The sequence below is a fragment of the Macrobrachium rosenbergii genome, chromosome 5 (genome assembly GCF_040412425.1).
Source record: "Macrobrachium rosenbergii isolate ZJJX-2024 chromosome 5, ASM4041242v1, whole genome shotgun sequence".
Classification (NCBI taxonomy): domain Eukaryota; kingdom Metazoa; phylum Arthropoda; class Malacostraca; order Decapoda; family Palaemonidae; genus Macrobrachium; species Macrobrachium rosenbergii.
Window position 1 is genome coordinate 26,194,461 of NC_089745.1, and position 16,500 is coordinate 26,210,960.

The following is a 16,500-nucleotide window of genomic DNA, read 5'->3' on the forward strand; positions in this document are numbered from 1 at the left end:
CTTAACATTACTTGGTTTAACAGGAGAAGTGCATTTTGGGATTTTGACCGAGAAATTGAGATAGTCGACAGAAACAGTAAGGATGAAACAAGAAACTGGGTTCATGGATTAAGCATTTATGAAACAGTTGTGTAGGATGTTTAAAAGTGAAGTGCAAAAATAATGCATAATATACACTGACGTAAATAAAGACTACGATGGCAAAAAAAAATATGCAGAGAGGTGTTGAGGTGATATAGTAGCATAAAGAATAATCTGTTGAGGACGATGTAGTAGTTTTTATGATGAGAGCGAAGCAGAATAATTAAACAGGAGGCCTACTGGTGTGGTGTAAAAGTGATTCTGAGACTAGGGTGTATTTTGTCACATGGGGGTGTGTAATATTTTTGAAGAGAGAGCGATGGAAGAAATCAGAAACAAGTATATGCAGTATTCAGGGAAAGAAAATGGGTCGTGAGTGGGGGATAGAATAGATGTGCGGTTGGCAACGGGAGTTAATGAAGACAACGAAGAGGAACTACCGAAACCAGTGAGAGAATTTTAAATCTTAATGTTAGTAGGGTCTATTGATTTATTGAATATTGGGGAATAAATCTATGGGAGGCTGGCATAGTTAAAAAAAAATGGATGCAGAAAAATCACAGGCTATGTACAGAGAAGTCGAAAGAGAACAAGCAATTTTATGGAAGCCAAGGTTGGAATCTATAAAGGAATTACTGGTATAGCTCGCTTTAATGGAAGTGAATCTTTGATGTTCAATGTAAATGAAAGTAAAATAGATTGAAACTTTTAAAATGAATTGTTTGTGTGACATATGAGGAGGATGAAAAACGGAAGAGTAAGAGATATGGAACTATGTTTAAGTGATGAAAAAGTTAGCAAGGTGTTTTAGAGATGGTTCAGTCTAGTGGAAAGAACACAGAACAATCAGCTGATGAAAAAAATACATAATTTGGAAGTGTTACAAGTGAAATATGAAGAAGACGGCCTAAAAAGTGCTGGATAGCCGAATTTGAAATGGTTTTGGAAAGGAAGGGCATCAGCATTAGGGAACCACAAAAGAGCGAGCGTGGCTTAGGTGAACGCCACGAGGGGTTTAGACACACTGTTGTTGAACATTATTAGTAAGAGCATGGTGCTACTGTTATTGTGGAAGTTTTCTGCATTTGAAGGCTTATCCACGAAATAGCATATGCAGTATGAATGTGGTGTTAACCATTATCTTGATTTTTTTTTTTCCTGTGGCGCCACTTCTCTTATCTGAAGAGGTTTGGGGTTTTACACACACACACACACACACGGACGAATATGTGTAAAATATATATATATATATATATATATATATATATATATATATATATATATATATATATATATATATATATAATAAATAGATAGACTGGCAGCTTTGGTATAGCATTTTAAAAAGTTTCCAATAAGGAACTGACGTTCATATCTTGGTGATTAATAGAAGTTCTAAGGGAACACGCAGTTGTAATTATTTAATTATTTTCTATACTTCCATTTGAGAATTATAATAATTTCAGAAATAGTCTTCTCTGCTTATGACAAGTAATATGAAGGGCAAAGTTATGAGCTGCAAAAGTATTTGAATTAAACTTCGGTAACGGAGTAATTCAGCCTGCCATTGCTCTTGTGAATGGAATTCACGCGAGAATTCTAGTAAGTTTTTGCTTTAATGGACTTTGGGTTTTCCATTTTGTTGAAATGCATTTTGCAGCTGTTTGCTGGGAGGGAAGATATTTCATATTTCGTCGTTTTCAGCGTTTTTCTTTTTCCTCTTTTTTCAGTAACTGCAGCCAGCTATGCTTGGTTAAGTACACTGCTTTTCCTTATACAGGTATGTAATGATATGTGCAATTATGTATAATAAGTTTGAATTGTAATTATATGGAAATATATATATATATATATATATATATATATATATATATATATATATATATATATATATATATATATATATATATATATGTGTGTGTGTGTGTGTATAGTATTATCAGTTTCTAGCCTAAAAGCAATGGCAGGTATTGGTCTATCCCTGATCAAGCCAATTGCATCTGAATTCATATGGTTTAAATAGACCTACATCCCACTTGGTGGCATAGTGGATTAAGCATTTTAGTTTGTAGCCGTTTCTCTGAGCCTTTTCCCCCAAATATGATTACATTACCAGAGTTACTGATTTTGGGGAATTTACCAGATCGAACCAAATTCTCTCTCTCTCTCTCTCTCTCTCTCTCTCTCTCTCTCTCTCTCTCTCTCTCTCTCTCTCTCTCTCTCTCTATAGAGATTGCTGATGAAATCCTCGACGTGCATAATTGAACCTGATGCTCATGATTTTTAAGGACTCCTAAAAGAAGGGAAATGTCATGAATTTTTAATACTGTTGAATTAAATTGAATTAGAATACTTGCTAGTTGTAATAAAAGGCAAGACATTCTTTGCAAGTCACGTTGAAATTGCATTATGTCAGGAATAGAGCTCTCTCGCTCTCTGGTCGCGGATGACCAAAGTTGTTGTGATGGTAGGTTAAATTAATGATTCTCTCTCTCTCTCTCTCTCTCTCTCTCTCTCTCTCTCTCTCTCTCTCTCTCTCTCTCTCTCTCTCTGGTAGCGTATGTAGCTCACAACTGGACGATGGACGGCCAGTGTTATTGCCTTCTAACCGGACCAAGAGTGACGAATGAACACTTTCCCTGAAATCCATGAAATCCAGTATGCCTCTGTTGACTTAAGCTGTGAATTATATATCTGTTTGTTAGTCGGTTGTTGTGAGTCGCAGTGTGATTCTTCCTGAGAGAGAGAGAGAGAGAGAGAGAGAGAGAGAGAGAGAGAGAGAGAGAGAATGTGTGTGTTTATTGCTTCGTCTTGAGGACTTCGACGAGGTAATTCTCACTCCACCGGTGTGAAACCGTTCGTAAGATATCCTTTAAGATATTCTTTCTGATACTCTTCATCGTTGCTTAAATAAAGTGAAGAAAAATTTTTTTGTAAGCTAAAAGTTTTGAGCACATTTGTAGTTTTCGGATCAGTACCCATCTGGCCCCTGCTTTTGCAATAATTTCATACCTTTTCCAGGTCATCGAGTCTTCGTATGTTGAGAGAGAGAGAGAGAGAGAGAGAGAGAGAGAGAGAGAGAGAGAGAGAGAGAGAGAGAGAGATAGATTTTATGATTTTGCAGCAGTGGCCTAGAAGATGCCGCATAAACGCATTTTAGTCCTGTTTATAGAAGTCTTGCGGGAAAGAGAATTCCATTAATATAATTATTTGGAATATATCCTCATTCTCTTTGTTTATTTGTTTTATTCTCATAAAAAGTTTTTTAAGGAATGGCTCCGAAATTTATAAACTTACCTTAAACTCAAATGACTAGTTGGAATAAAGAAAATATTTCCAAACTTGTTCTTATCTTCTGTTGAGTTATACAAGTAAATATATATATATGTATATATATGTATATGTATATATATATATATATATATATATATATATATATATATATATATATATATATATATATATATATATATATATATATATATATATATATAATATCTGTATCCCTTGATAGAAATTCAGTCTTGTTTCACAAGCCACTAAGTACGCAATATTTAAGGGGGAGGATGAGAGACAGAATGAGTGAACTTATCCCGTCTTTGTTATATTTCGGCAGCAGGCAAAACTTTTTTTAATCCCGTTGGAAGAATATGATTAAGAGATCATTAAATTTCCTCACTTCAGCGTTATTCTAACAAGAAGTTTGCAACTTTAATCTTCGGACCGAACTAATGTTGGATTTTGTTGCTGAAAGTTCTTCATCCCTAATTTTTGGCGAAAAGTCAGACGGTGGAAACTTTCTGGTTTACTGCCTGTAGAGTTTCGTAGGTGTAAAGATATTCTGATAGTTTCATGCAGGCGTGTGGGCGTTGGAGGTTTTCCTTCTTATAGTGTAAAAACAAGTTATATTGTCATCTGAGAAAAGGCATAAACGGAGACAGGTTGGTGGAATGGAACCGGTTCGTTAAAAATGTTTAAACGGAGATTCCATAAAATATCTTATTGCCGTCTTAAAGAAAAGGTTTACGATAAAATGCTCCAGAAGGTACGAAGGGCATCATCTCAACCAGGAATCTTTAACTTTAGAAGAAACAGGGAAGTGATTTTTCCCCAGTGATGTTTATCAAATGCGCAACAGTGTTTTGAGGTCTACTGTGTTCGTTTGTACGCTAATGCTTGTTCCAAGCCTGGATAAAGAGGTGGGTAAGGTCTACAGTTGACGACCCTGGCATGTAGCAAACAAGGACAAAAATTGAAAAGTTCCAACAGAGCCTGAAAGAGTCGGATGAGAACTACACTTAAGAACAAAATCTGGTGGCGTTAACAGCAGAGATGATATAAGTAATATTAAGCAGCCTTGTTATGTCAATATTAATTTTGTATAGCATGCCTGGAAGTTTTCCGATCGTTTCGCTGTGCACACCACTGATGTTGCAGTGAAAAGACCTTTGACTCAAAAGCTCCAGAAAGTTATTAACTGATACTGTTAAATTTTGATGATAATATTTATAATGGTATAGCTGAGAATCTTGTACTGTATATTCCCACTTATAGTTGAATGGAGCGTACACGGTTTTTAGCGGCATATCACAATTGTCCACAGATGATCAATAAAAACTTACATTTCACGAGATGAACCAAATAGCTTAGTTGGAGTGCTCTTTTTCAGCCCAGCCTTATGCTCTTTATGGTGATAAATCCATGTCTGATCTGCTTCCTCGGATTTTCATGAAACCTCAGCTGCTTCCATAAAGCACAAGTAAAATTTTTATGGTCTGTTGCCTCCATCTTTTCCAGATGCTTGTAAACCTATTAAAGTTATAAACCCCGTTTTCCCCACAACACAAAAAGATTAACTAGTCTTTGGTCATTTTTTTCTTTACGAAGGGTTGCTGTTGAGCAATATTAATTAAAACACTTTAATTAAGAAAAATACCACACACCAAAGTATAAACTAAAAGATGAATTTTATAATTCACGATAATGTTATAAACTTTAGTCAGATACGTTAATTTCACGTAGACGCTTATTTTTGAGATTTTAATTGTTTAGTAAGATGTTAGGGAAACTCTGGCTTGTCTTATTTATGTTTAAATATAATTTGCTGAGAGATTTTAAATAATCTCTGTTCTGTAGATGTTTGCAGGTCTAGTTGACCGAGTTTATGTAACGTCTGCTCTCTCTGGGAGTGTGTGTGCGTGTGTGATTGTATGCCAGAATTTTCGGGAGCTGGAGGCGATCTTGCAAGTAGCAGCCCGTGTTTGGTGTTGCAAGATAAGACAGAAGGTATTACTGCAAGCAATTTGCATTGTCCTTCTGTCCTTAGATGCAGCCAATTTTTAGCCTTTTACTTCCTTTCTATTCTCACTTCCTTTCTTCAGTCTCCCTGCCCAACTTTCTATTACTTCTAAGTGCAACTGTGGGGTTTTCTCCGAGTTCCACTTTTAGATCGTTGTATTTCATCTCATTTATTTTCTTGATTTCTTTATCTTGCTGTCCACCCACTCCAACTTCTTTTCATTGTCTTAAGCACTGAATGGCCAAACGTGCCACATTGCTTGGCTTGACGGCCTGAATTGTCTAAAATCAAATCCAGTCATCTCACGCAGAGAGGAAGAATTCGGTGCTCTCAGCCCAACTCAAACATTTGGGTGTTAGCTTCAAGAGAGGAGCCGTTCTGAGGACAGTCCCTGAATGCCACTTGTACGGGTATGATCAGCTAGAAGTTATCGTTACCCCTTTGGATATGTCCTAGTTACTCGTTGGACGAGTCGGTAGGGTTCTCGGCTAGCACTCTGCTAGGCCCGAGTTCGAGTCTCCGGCCGGCCAGTGAAGAATTAGAGGAATTTATTCCTGGTGATAGAAATTCATTTCTCGGTATAATGTGGTTCGGATTCCACAATAAGCTGTAGGTCCCGTTGCTAGGTAGCCAATTGGTTCTTAGCCACGTAAAATAAGTCTAATCCTTCGGGCCAGCCCTAGGAGAGTTGTTAATCAGCTCAGTGGTCTGGTTAAACTAAGGTATACTCAATTTTGGATATGTCCTTATCAGTTTTGTAAATAAACTTGTCTAGCACCATTGTGTGACATCAGATAATCAGACTTTTGAATGAAGATATGTTGATAAGTACATATTAAGGGCTGTTTATTATGAATATATTATTTGTTGTCTTTCTTTGTTTTACGATGTTAAAAGCAACTACGTTCCTTCAAGTTGCAAATCTCCCAGATCCTCGCTCTTCACATAACTTGATATGAGTGATTTGAAACTAACGGCACATGGCAAAGTTGGGCAGACCTAAATTCTTATACAGCGTATTTAGCCTGACTTGACATGTTGCTTGGGCAATAAACACATTCAAACTTGTATAGACAGAAATAGCCAATATCTGAAATGACCACGTTAAAAACCATGGCAAATAGTCAGTCATATTCATGGAAGTTATATACTGGATTTTATACACGATTAGCGAAATAAGTTGGCTGGCGACGCAGTCTAATAAAATAAGTCTGTTCGTACTCAGGTGGTGAAGTCACCTAGCCTGAGTATCCTAAATTATAGAAAACGGAGTGATTAATGGGGGACTTCTATTTTTATCTGTTATTTTGTCCACTTCTCAGTCACACTATTTAACTTTATAAATTTCAAGTGTATCATTCGTATTTAAAGAAAAAATAATATAAATAGTATGATTAAATATACGTAATGTTTCTGTCTAGTCTTGTTATACCTTACTTAAAGTTAATAATATTGGTGAGGAGTGACCAGTTTACACTGTACTCTTAGTAAATTACTCTGTAATATTAGAAATGACTGTGTATTATTATTATTATTATTATTATTATTATTATTATTATTATATTATTATTATTATTATTATTGTTATTATTATTATTATTATTATTATTATTATTATTATTATTATTATTATGTTTGGACTGAAGTAATTACTTAGTAATTTATAAGAAGTTACTGCAGTAAATGAATAGAAATGAGAGAGAAATGAACAAAGCATCTTACACATTATAATGTAATTTGACATCTTTAATTAGATAATTAACTTTTGAAATGTAAGTTTCTATCCTCATGTCTTTTTTGTAGATTTATATTTCCTCTATTGCAAAATATGGCCCACTTTTCCATCAAAGCCTCGTCTCGTGGGAAACTGTGAAAAACAGTTCCATCTTTGTTTTCGTAATTGGATGTGCAGCCACTAACAGCACAATTGCTAGGCATGTTTGATTGCCGCAGCCAGAATTCTGCACACAGCACCGGCTCGTTCCTGACTGACTCGGTTTCATGTAACGGACCCAGTCACCCAGCATTTTGCGGGCTAGATGACGACATTGCGCGGCTCGTGCTACTTTTTCGCAGCAAGTGAACAGACCTATGTTTTATTAGACTTTGTGACGACGTTCGTTGCCTTGGCATGGTCTTCACTGTGACGTGACAAAACCTGACACCTTTCCTCTTTCTCAGTATCGGCATCAGTTTATCTCATGATCCTTAGGGTCCAATTTTAGAACGAAATCTTTGAATATTTATATCAGTGGTGGAAAAAACTGTCTTCACTACAACTAGATTTGCGTGCTTAAAAAAATTGATTAAATAATTTTAACCGTATAAGTTTTTCTGAAAAACTAGGCTTTAAAAAATATATGATAGGGGTGAAAGCTTATGGTCTTTTTGTGTAGAAAAAGCCTTATGTTTTAGAGAAAATTGAAAGAAGTAATTTTTAATTTTTTTTTCTTTTTTAGAAAAACTGAAAGAGCTGCACAGATGGAAGTAAATGTGTCAGTGTTTTCCAATAGGTGAAATAACCATATACCGTATGTACAGTAACAAATATGCATAAAACTTTTTTTATAAGTAAGTTGTAATCTTATTGTAATCTTATTGATACTTCATTACTCTATTCACAGCTGGAAAAATTTGGCTTTCTTTATTGTTCCATGTTTTTTTTCCCTAATATAGACGCAATTCTTTTCATCCCAAAAGAGGAATTTATATCACATGAACGGTGAAACCATATCGCTTTTAATCTATGAAATATGAATGTTCCTTTTTATACTGCAGCCGTCAAAGTATCCGGAGGGAACGAAGTTCCTGTTTGCAATATGTCGCTTTGTCCGATTTACGTTTTTCCCTTTGTATGCGTTCAGGCCTAATAGTGATAACTTGCATGAAGTTCAGTGGACCTGGTGATGTCCATAAAATAATTATATCTTTTAACAACTAATTTAAGCAGCTTCTGAGAGTTAAAAAGTATAATCTTGAGTCGAATTAGGTACCAATATAATTAGGTACCAATATATTGACTGTCGCGTGCTTTCGTATATATCGTATTTTTGTAGGTGTTCAACATATATATATATATATATATATATATATATATATATATATATATATATATATATATATATATATATATATATATATATATGTGTGTGTGTGTGTGTGTGTCTGTGTGTGAATTTTTATCACATCATTGTGACTTTTTTATTCACAAACATTAAACCACAAATATTGTTTAATATCCAATTCTTTCTACCTTGGAAATAATACCAATGGGAATTATATATGATAAGTGGTTAGTCAACTGATGGATTCGAACCACCGACAGCAAGCACGTCCGACTTCAGCAACAAGTTCTCTTACCGCTGGGATGTCAAGAGAGGTGAAAGTTAATACCGACTCTGCCGTACAATAACCGGCAAATGCAGGTATTTGTACTTGGCGTCAGCATAAACGTCCCCCCCCCTCCCCCCACCATGACAGCCGATTTGTACGTTTGAAACACATAGCTGTTTATGAATTTTCATCACATGCTAAATTGGTTTGAGTATCCGTTCCTGTTTGTGAGTTGCGTTTTATCTGTTACCCCTTTTGAGTTGCCTCCAACCAGTTTGCTCCAGCCCTTTAATGTTGCCTTCACTGTCTTTGAGTTCCCTTGCTTGATAAACTAGCACGTTTTCTCTTTATTATTTATTCTTTTATATTTTATCCATTTATCAATTAAATATGTTTATTATTATCTGCTGATATATGTTTCCAGTTTTGTCTTTCATTTTTCATGGTGATTTCTATCTATGTTATGATATGGATTCGTAATTTTCCGCTCATGTTATTATGTATAGAAATTTCTACCTGGTGTTTTCTTTGTTCTTCATCTCTTTGTATTCCAAGGCAGTCCATGGATTGGTTCATTTATTTTCCCAGGTAGAAAAAACAACAAATTATAAAATAATATGGTAGCTTCAAAAAATGAGTCTTGAATAATTACGCCCTCTCCTGAAAGATCATACCCATCAAATAGCCTTTTAATTTCGATTAATTACACCCTTTTAAGTAAAACTACGTCACAGAGCCTTTTGGTTTTCTAGGAACATAGGTTAAAATGGCTGACTAGATCTTGTACATAAGCACCGCTAATATTGAAAGATTATTCAGGTCTGCTTCCTGTACAGATCTCCTTTTAACTTTGCACCAATATAGTCTATTAATATATATTTGTTGTGAAAATGTTATGTAAATTATATGGAATCTTTATGACGTTTAATTTATGCAAGGTTTTGTTACGACATCTGATGAAGAAATCATGTGCCATTCAGAAATATGATTCATCTGGAAGATATGTGATCCTCGGTGTTGGAAGAATGTACTCATACGTTTTCACATTTGTTACGTTTATATATGTATAGTTAAGATTTTATCTGATTTTACTTGTCATCCCTTAAACAATTTAGATGAAATTGCTTGTATGAGAAACTTCGTTTGTTTCCATTAAGAACAAAATTGCCTCGTTATAGGACAGTACTGAAATTCAACATATAATTAGTTTTTACGCCTTTTATATCGTAAAATTCCACTAAAATAACAGAATTACCATTAAAATCTTTTTGCCTGTGGTGTTTTAAACCATCGTTTTGAAATTACGTTATTAGTACTTGTTTGTTTATCAGAAATATATTTCACGGAGAGAGAAAGGAAGAGGTTTAGACTGCATGTACGATTAGTAAGGGAACGTACTTTATACTTTCCTAACGTTTCCCTTAGGAGTTCCCGAGGAAGATGGGCAGGGATGTAGAAACTTTGCCTAAGCTAAATTTGATCGTTGGAGACATAATTTCTGAATCAAACTCCAAGAGTTTCCCCGGAAATTTATTGCAAAAGTTGGATGGGCTTTGGTGCCAAGAGACGAAGAGGAAAGAGTAGGAACATGTGGCCACCAACGGGATATGGATTATTAGGACTCAGGATGCGGAATTTGTGAGATACCGATGTGGGGGGTTGATATAAAAATATATTAATGTACATATTCATGTACATATACGTATATATATGTATATATATATATATATATACACACATATGTATATATATACATTATACATTTTATATATATATATATATATATATATATATATATATATATGTGTGTGTGTGTGTGTGTGTGTATACACTATATATATATATATATATATATATATATATATATATATATATATATATATATATATATATATATATATATATACACACATAAAATCGGAGTGCGGCTGTTGGATCACGTTTGTCAAGTCCGTGGTTCGCTCGCAGTCAACCACGTGTAAAAGGGTACCAGTTTGGTGGGATCATGTAACACGGCGTTGGTTATCATTTTCAACTCTTTAGATTACTGAGAAACTGGAAGGCTACATACTATTGGTAAACAACACCCCCCCCCCAGAAAAAAAGGAATAAGACAACCCGTAAATAAAATGTGTATAAAAGGGGCCTTGAAAGAATGCAAGAATTAATAATAAGTTGGTAGGTATTTTTTATTTAGTAAAGGAGCTGGGAATTACATTGATATATGGGGAAAATCACTGGTAAGGTTAGCATGTAAGCATAGAAAAGGACAGTAAGTAAACGAAAAATGATTTCCTCTGAACGCAGTCCTTTCCACGTGAAGCGATTTGTCACAGAAAGAGTAATAAGAGCCACAAGGAGGACTTTTGTGTCCAGCCGGAAATGAATTCACCGCTGCATATCATATACTATGTAAAAATGAGAAATTATTGGATTATTGGTTTCGGTGGAAGGAGAGTGATGATAAGTGATGATGAGTAGGTCGAGAAAAATTACGGATATTGGAGTCAGGGACGGACGAGGAAAAATAAGAGGGGTTCAGAAGGGAACAACACTTTTTTCATTAAGAGACGACGGTGGACATAATAAAGTAAATGAAATCGAAAGAGAAATGCGGGGAAGATTATTTATGAGCTTTGCGAGAATTGTTGGGGTTGCAATACCTTTACTGTTGTGAATGTTCTTGTTTGCTGATACACGTGCCTCTTTATAAATAGGAATTAACAAAACAGTTGCATCAATAACCAGAGGTCCGGATTGCTTGGTTAGTTTATGTAATGGAAAGCACTGAGCAGTAGTAAATTAGCATCCTTGCGTATTTCTCTCTCTCTCTCTCTCTCTCTCTCTCTCTCTCTCTCTCTCTCTCTCTCTCTCTCTCTCTTTAGCGTTGCCATCCTCGGGCACTGTGCTGGCCATACACCCACACACACACACACACACACACACACACACACACACACACACACACACACACACACACACATATATATATATATATATATATATATATATATATATATATGTGTGTGTGTGTGTATATATGTATGTATATACACAACACACACACACACACACACACACACATATATATATATATATATATATATATATATATATATATATATATATATATATATATATATATATATATATATATATATGTATATATATATCAGTTTACTGACAGAAACAATTTCCTTATGATATTTAGCATTTAAGCTTCTGTTCTGGGAGGGGTGACCAGAAGTTGATGCCACATTGTTTTCGTGTAATGTCGCTCGTCCCTCTTCCTCCTCCATCCAAACATGTTACTCACAACAGTCGATTGACCACTGTCAAAAGGGATACAATAGGTTTTAATGATACGTGTCTATGCCATTCCGCCATCATTCGAACCATGGACTCTTGTTGATGAGGTAAGCATGCTACCTGCTACTCTACGAGTTTTATATATATATATATATATATATATATATATATATATATATATATATATATATATATATTATACATAAATATATATATTAATTATATATATGTGTGTGTGTGTGTGCATATATGTTTCATGGTCTAGCGGTCATAGTACTCACCTCGCCGAGTGAGGCGGAACAATTTAGGCATGTTCCATAGGTCCTGTGTTGAAGTAATATTCAATTATGAGCCTATAATTAAATGACTAAGGTTTGTGGGAACCAGAATGAGTTCATAGCGCTAGCAATTCACCTTAAAATCTTTGTTAAAATCATAGGATATCAACTTTATATGTTGATATATATATATATATATATATATATATATATATATATATATAAAGTTGATATCCTTAAGGTTTTTAAGCAAAGATTTTAAGGTGAGATTCTAGCGCTATGAACTCATTAAAATGGTTTGCTTAAAACCTTAGATATCATCTAATTATATCATAATATATATATATATATATATATATATATATATATATATATATATATATATATATATATATATATATATATATATATTTATATACACATATAATAGATAGATGATTAGGTGGTTAGATATTTTTGTATCAAATGCACTGAGATTGATTGTCTTTATTTAATTTAATTAAATTCTATGGACCTCATGATACTTTATTGCGTTTGGTGCTATTTTTCCTTGGCTTCCCCTATTTCTCATTTGCTCTCTGCATTAATTCAGTACAGATGGTGAATCGCTGATCCTGATACCAGTCTCCAGCACTTGCTCTTAATTGCTTCTTCAATCCAGCTGAAACGGATGACTGCATTCGTTAGCGAGAAGTAACCGCTAGTGCAACTTGGGGAAGCTCACCGAATTTTGTAGTTTTGTTTGCAACCTTATTCCTATTCCATGGACTTATTAACAGAAGTTTTTCAACTTGTATCTAGGGAGTAGTCGAAAGCAGGTGTTATTTTTTATGAATTGATAACCGTTATTTTTATGCAACTGCACGTCGTTCTTGACGATTAAGATATTTTTAATAAACTCGATAGTCCATTTGGCCCATTGAAACTTCTGTTCTGTAAAACCTAGTAGTCCTACGGTTTGTTGAGATATAGTACTTCTCTCTCTCCCTCCCTCTCTCTCTCTCTCTCTCTCTCTCTCTCTCTCTCTCTCTCTCTCTATCTCTCTCTCTATATATATATATATATATATATATATATATATATATATATATATATATATATATATAAATACACACACAGTATATATCAACCGAAGGGAAGGCTTCAGATAGGCTACATATTGGGAAGGGTTTCCAAGCAGACGTGTGTTTCATATCGGCGTAGTTTTATTCATACGACGTTTTTTGATATTGAAGTTTCTCGTGATAATTCAGGATTTTGTACTTCAATTTTCAGGAAAAAGCCATTCACAGGTTTGGGCACAAATTTTTATAGCTTTTGCAATTTTAATTTTAAGATAAACTCTTTTTGCTCTTTTCCACAGAGCTTTTTCTCTTTCTTCTGGGTGGTCTGAGTTCAACAAAGAGGTCACCTTTCTAAAGCAATATTTTACCGATAACTGTTATCTGAGCAGTTTATTTTTTAAATGCCTTCACAAAAGAAACTTATGATTAGGAAGTTTTTACCTAGCACAATATTCCGACAGCCTAGGATGCCTTTCCTATGCCACTGTTCTGTTTTTAAATAATTCAAAATTCGATACCAAAATGCAACAAATCACTAGAACTTATTGCCCGTCCATAAAATGTCAGCTGATCCCAGCAAACCCGCTGAAAATTCGATCTATTTTCAAATACAAAGACACGCTGAACCCTCTTATGGCACGTAACATTGTCTATTTATATACTTGTCCTAGAAATGATCTAGGAAAATATATCGGAGCCTGAAGAAGACTTCATAAGGTCCGAATAGATTGCCATAAGGCGGTAAGTTTTCGTACTGGAGTTAAATTATCATCTGAATTCTTTCCAGTATGCGTGACCATGCAAAGAGATGCAAGAGCAATATTGAATATAAACACTTTAAAATATCTACAAAAGCGTCTTTTCCGCATCAGCTAGCGGTCTTCGAATCGCTCTTTATAAACACGATTTTTCCGAAACTGAACAACCAAACTATACCTCCACCTCTCTATACCTGACGTAAACAACGGACATGCCTTCGTTATTCTGGTCACTCGTTTCCTTTCTCTGCTGGGAATGGTATTTGGGTTTCGTTGGTGTTCTTTTAATTTGCTTTATATTGTAACTGTACATTTTGAGATGAGTATTTTTTATTGTAATTTTTTTTATTATTGTAATTTATAGCAAGAAAATGGGGCTGGTCCCTGAAAGTCGCACAAATAAAACTACGCTGATATGAAACAGACGTCTGCTTTGAAACCTTCTTTCTATATATATATATATATATATATATATATATATATATATATATATATATATATATATATATATATATATATATATATATATATATATATATATATATCTTTCCATACTTCCTACAGGTAGGCTTATACTCCGGAAGTATTAGGAAAACATAAGGTAAGTGAAATTCAGCTGAAATTGCAGAAACTGGAGCGCCTATGACAGCCAATACATAACCATGAAGGGGAGCCCCTACCTACCCATACAAGGCAATGCATAACAAACGATCCTTTGATTATTAAGCTTTGGAATTGAACGGACGAAGCCTAAATTGCTTTGCATTCACCTATAGCTCTTCTGCGACTGACATGTAGAGGGAGGAACTTTCACTGTTATGGAGCTGTGCTACTCCTTACTGAAGCAGAATTGTACAAGATAATAATATACACACAAACATACTATATATATATACTGTATATATACGGTATATATATTATATATATGTGTGTGTACATATATGTATGTGCGTTATATATATAAATATATGTATATATATTATATATATATGTATATGTATAATATATTATATATATATATATATATATATATATATATATATATATATATATATATATATATATATATATATATATTTAATTATAAAACTACAAACGCATGAGTAGTGATGCGTATTTGGAGAAAGTTTTTTCATCACCAGAACATAAATTCAAAGAAATATATATTAAAATATGTAAATATATATATATAATATTTATTTATGTATCTACATATGCATATTTTAATTTATAGTTCAGAGAAAAATATATTAATGTATATTGAATGTAAATATATATTAAAGTAACAACTTTTCCATTAAATCTAATACATAAGTAAAAGAAACATAAAAGTTTTCCGAAAACTAAGCAACAAAGATGTATATCTCCTCAGTGAAACTGCTATCCACGCAACAAATCATCAGTTGAATTTTTAGAGAGAGATGTGTGTGTGTATATATATATATATATATATATATATATATATATATATATATATATATATATATATATATATATATATATATATATGTGTGTGTATACACACGTGTTTGTGACTGTTTATTAATTACCATTTGCGTGTACTCCGGTGCACACCGTTTTACGTTTTTTTGCTATGTTATTATAATTTTCAAATGCTATATCTTCCGATGACTTTTCCCGCTTTTCTGAAAATGACTGTGTGCAGGTGACATTTTTGTCAAAAATTAATTTATCTTGCTTGAGAAGGTAATAGAATCGTTATCTTTACTCTTGTAATTCTCATTTCTTGTTAACGAAATATGCATTGTTTTCAGTGGGTAACGGATATTTTAGTTTTAAATTATTTTTCTCCATAGAAATTTGATTAAATAAGATTCTGGTATTCTAATATCTTAAGAATATCCTGTTGAAATAAACTGAAATATAATTATTTGGGTTTACATACAAAATTGACTTTGATACAAAGGTTCTCTAAATGAAACTTTTCGAATCTTTTTTTTTTAGTTTCCATGCGAAAATGCGTGCGAACGCGCTTGAAATTTGGGCTGATGACGTTTCTTGGAATTTCGAAACGGTCTGTAATTTTGAGATAGCCTGGAATCTCTGTCGCCGTTCCGTCTTTCGAGTGTTTTCGTTTGGTTTGTTTGTTCGAGAAGAACATTTGGATGGTGAAATCTCGTAATGATGTTTCGGTTTCGATGCCTTAAGGAAGTATTATCAATTTCTTAATTTTAGTTTCTTCTAGGTATAGCGTTTGTAATATAATTTGAGTTTCTTGTGTTCAGTTGGAACTTGGATGGTGCTTCGTACGGTGAATCTCTGAAAAATGAGGTCGTTTAAATAGCTTGGTTCCTGTAAAATTTATAGAAATCACTTGAACTTCGTCTCACAGGGATCCAGTCTAGGTATTAAGCGTC

General features: G+C 33.8%; 1 protein-coding gene across 1 annotated transcript in view; it reads left to right on the forward strand.

The window, feature by feature from the left end:
- The window catches only part of LOC136838622 (acetylcholine receptor subunit alpha-like), a 1,263,360-nt gene that overhangs the window by 171,698 nt on the left and 1,075,162 nt on the right, over window positions 1-16,500 (forward strand). The window contains exon 2 of the mRNA XM_067103898.1: window positions 1,812-1,861. The gene's annotated coding sequence lies outside the window, so the exon portion shown is untranslated. The remainder of the gene's footprint in view (window positions 1-1,811; window positions 1,862-16,500) is intronic.